Source organism: Ascidiella aspersa, chromosome 5 (genome assembly GCF_963924565.1).
Source record: "Ascidiella aspersa chromosome 5, kaAscAspe10.2, whole genome shotgun sequence".
NCBI lineage: Eukaryota > Metazoa > Chordata > Ascidiacea > Phlebobranchia > Ascidiidae > Ascidiella > Ascidiella aspersa.
Window position 1 is genome coordinate 13,183,300 of NC_139451.1, and position 3,262 is coordinate 13,186,561.

General features: G+C 58.8%; 2 non-coding genes and 1 pseudogene across 2 annotated transcripts in view; all 3 read left to right on the top strand.

Moving 5' to 3' along the window:
- The window catches only part of LOC146144342 (small subunit ribosomal RNA), a 1,811-nt gene extending 359 nt beyond the window's left edge, over window positions 1-1,452 (top strand). Inside the window, exon 1 of the ribosomal RNA XR_014500573.1 lies at window positions 1-1,452. This exon is cut by the window's left edge and continues 359 nt beyond it. This is a non-coding gene — a ribosomal RNA (small subunit ribosomal RNA).
- Window positions 1,453-1,699: 247 nt separating this feature from the next.
- LOC146144343 (5.8S ribosomal RNA) lies at window positions 1,700-1,853 on the top strand. The gene has a single exon (XR_014498930.1). It is a non-coding gene; the product is annotated as a 5.8S ribosomal RNA (ribosomal RNA).
- Window positions 1,854-2,101: 248 nt separating this feature from the next.
- LOC146144344 (large subunit ribosomal RNA) overlaps window positions 2,102-3,262 on the top strand; it is a 3,779-nt pseudogene continuing 2,618 nt past the window's right edge.

Consider the following 3,262-nt stretch of genomic DNA (forward strand, 5'->3'; position numbering starts at 1 on the left):
GTAACGGAGAATCAGGGTTCGATTCCGGAGAGGGAGCCTGAGAAACGGCTACCACATCCAAGGAAGGCAGCAGGCGCGCAAATTACCCATTCCCGACGCGGGGAGGTAGTGACGAAAAATAACAATACAGGACTCTAAACGAGGCCCTGTAATTGGAATGAGTACACTTTAAAACCTTTAACGAGTATCCATTGGAGGGCAAGTCTGGTGCCAGCAGCCGCGGTAATTCCAGCTCCAAAAGTGTATATTTAAGTTGTTGCGGTTAAAAAGCTCGTAGTTGGATTTTGGGCGCAGGCGGCCGGTCCGTCGCAAGGCGTGTACTGGCCGTCCTGGCCTCACCTCCGGTTCTCCGCCGGTGCCCTTGACTGAGTGTCGGCGGCGGCCGGAACGTTTACTTTGAAAAAATTAGAGTGTTCAAAGCAGGCGATTCGCCTGAATAATGGTGCATGGAATAATGGAATAGGACCTCGGTTCTATTTTGTTGGTTTTCGGAGCGCGAGGTAATGATTAAGAGGGACAGACGGGGGCATTCGTACTGTGCCGTTAGAGGTGAAATTCTTGGATCGGCGCAAGACGAACGACTGCGAAAGCATTTGCCAAGAATGTTTTCTTTAATCAAGAGCGAAAGTCAGAGGTTCGAAGACGATCAGATACCGTCCTAGTTCTGACTATAAACGATGCCAACTAGCGATCGGGGGGCGTTAGTTTTACGACCTCTCCGGCAGCTTGCGGGAAACCAAAGTCTTTGGGTTCCGGGGGAAGTATGGTTGCAAAGCTGAAACTTAAAGGAATTGACGGAAGGGCACCACCAGGAGTGGAGCCTGCGGCTTAATTTGACTCAACACGGGAAATCTCACCCGGCCCGGACACAGTGAGGATTGACAGATTGAGAGCTCTTTCTTGATTCTGTGGGTGGTGGTGCATGGCCGTTCTTAGTTGGTGGAGCGATTTGTCTGGTTAATTCCGATAACGAACGAGACTCTGGCTTGCTAACTAGTTACGCGACCCAATCGGTCGGCGTCTAACTTCTTAGAGGGACTAGTGGCGTTTAGCCACACGAGATTGAGCAATAACAGGTCTGTGATGCCCTTAGATGTTCGGGGCCGCACGCGCGCTACACTGACCGGATCAGCATGTGCTCGCCTTGGCCGACAGGTCTGGGTAACCCGCTGAACCCCGGTCGTGCTAGGGATAGGGAATTGCAATTATTTCCCTTGAACGAGGAATTCCCAGTAAGCGCGAGTCATTAGCTCGCGTTGATTACGTCCCTGCCCTTTGTACACACCGCCCGTCGCTACTACCGATTGAATGGTTTAGTGAGGTCCTCCGATTGGACCTGGCGCGGCCGGCAACGGTCGAGCCGGCGTCCGAGAAGACGATCTAACTTGATCATTTAGAGGAAGTAAAAGTCGTAACAAGGTTTCCGTAGGTGAACCTGCGGAAGGATCATTAACGGTCTCGCAAACGCTTCGGCGAACGCGAAACTCGGACAAGCGAGAGAAAAAGTCTTTGCTACCCGGCGCCCGACCCGCGAGGAGCGGCGCGCCGGCCGGCGATTCGGTCACCCGGTAATGTTTGCGCGTCGAGTGCCGCGGTGCCGCGCGCTCCGGCTTCAAGCGTCGGCCTGGCCGACCGCTCGGCGCGGTCTATTTTGTCACCCTATAGTGCGAGGCACTGTGCGAGCGAAACAATCGTGGATGGCTCTTGGCGGTGGATCACTCGGCTCGTGAGTCGATGAAGGACGCAGCTAGCTGCGTGAATTAGTGTGAATTGCAGGACACATTGAGCATCGACGTTCTGAACGCAAATTGCGGCCTCGGGTCAATCCCGGGGCCGCGCCCGCCTCAGGGTCGCGTTGCAAACGTTCCGCGCGGGGATTTCTCCGCGCGGCTGCTGCGGCGTCGGACGCGCGAGCGCCCGTCCCGCTCAAGACAGCACGGCACGATGCGCGACGATCGCGACCAGAATCCCGCGCGGCGGCGGCGAGTCGACCTCGAAGAGGCCAACGGCTGGCGGCTCAAGGGCGGGAATCGAGGTGCGCGGCGGCGCGCGGCGCCGACGGCGAGCGCGGAACGGGAAGAATAGTCCCGGTCCTTACTTTCGGCCTGAGGTCGGACGAGGCTACCCGCTGAATTTAAGCATATTACTAAGCGGAGGAAAAGAAACTAACGAGGATTCCCTCAGTAACGGCGAGTGAAGCGGGATGTGCCCATCGCCGAATCCGCGCGCTTTTGGAGTGCGCGGAATTGTGGCGTACGGAATTCGTCACGGCGCGCTTCGCCGGTCGCCCGCGTCCTTCTGATCGAGGCCTTTTCCCAGAGCGGGTGTCAGGCCCATGGCGGCGACAGGCGGGCGCGCTACGGCGTCTTCCCAGAGTCGGGTTGTTTGGGAATGCAGCCCAAAGCGGGTGGTAAACTCCATCTAAGGCTAAATACGGTCACGAGACCGATAGCGAACAAGTACCGTGAGGGAAAGTTGAAAAGCACTTTGAAGAGAGAGTTAAAGAGTACGTGAAACCGTCGAGAGGCAAACGGGAGGGCCTGTCGGGTCGCCCGGTCGCTTTCAGCCGGCCCCCTGTCGGCGACGTTGTCGTGCGGACCCTCACGGGCCGCCGGCGGCGCCGCCCGATCGGGGACCAGCGCACTAGCGCCGGGCGAAGGCCGCGACCGTCTGGACGGCGGCGAGAAGGCCGCGCGCAAGGTAACCCGGCCTCGGTCGGGTACTATAGGCGCGCGTGTCCGTCGGCCCGCCGTTCGGGCGAGGAGAGATCGCCGCGTCTGCCCTTCGGGGCCGAGCGCCCGGTGCCGGCTGGGGCGTCGTGGGTCGGGGACTGTTCTCAGTGCCCAGCCTCTTCGTCTCGGTCGCGCTTCCGGTGTCGTTTCGCGAGGCGCACGGGGTCCGCGGCTGAAGTCAGCCACCTTCCCGACCCGTCTTGAAACACGGACCAAGGAGTCTAACGTGAGCGCGAGCCACGGGGCAGTACGAAACCCATGGGCGCAGTGAAAGTGAATGTCGGCGCGGTCCGGCGGAGGTGAGACGTCGTCGTTCGCGGCGGCCGCATCACCGGCCGATCTCGTCCGCTTTGCCGGAGAGGTCGAGCGAGAGCGTTCGCGTTGGGACCCGAAAGATGGTGAACTATGCCTGAAGAGGTTGAAGCCAGAGGAAACTCTGGTGGAGGACCGTAGCGATTCTGACGTGCAAATCGATCGTCAAATTTGGGTATAGGGGCGAAAGACTAATCGAACCGTCTAGTAGCTGGTTC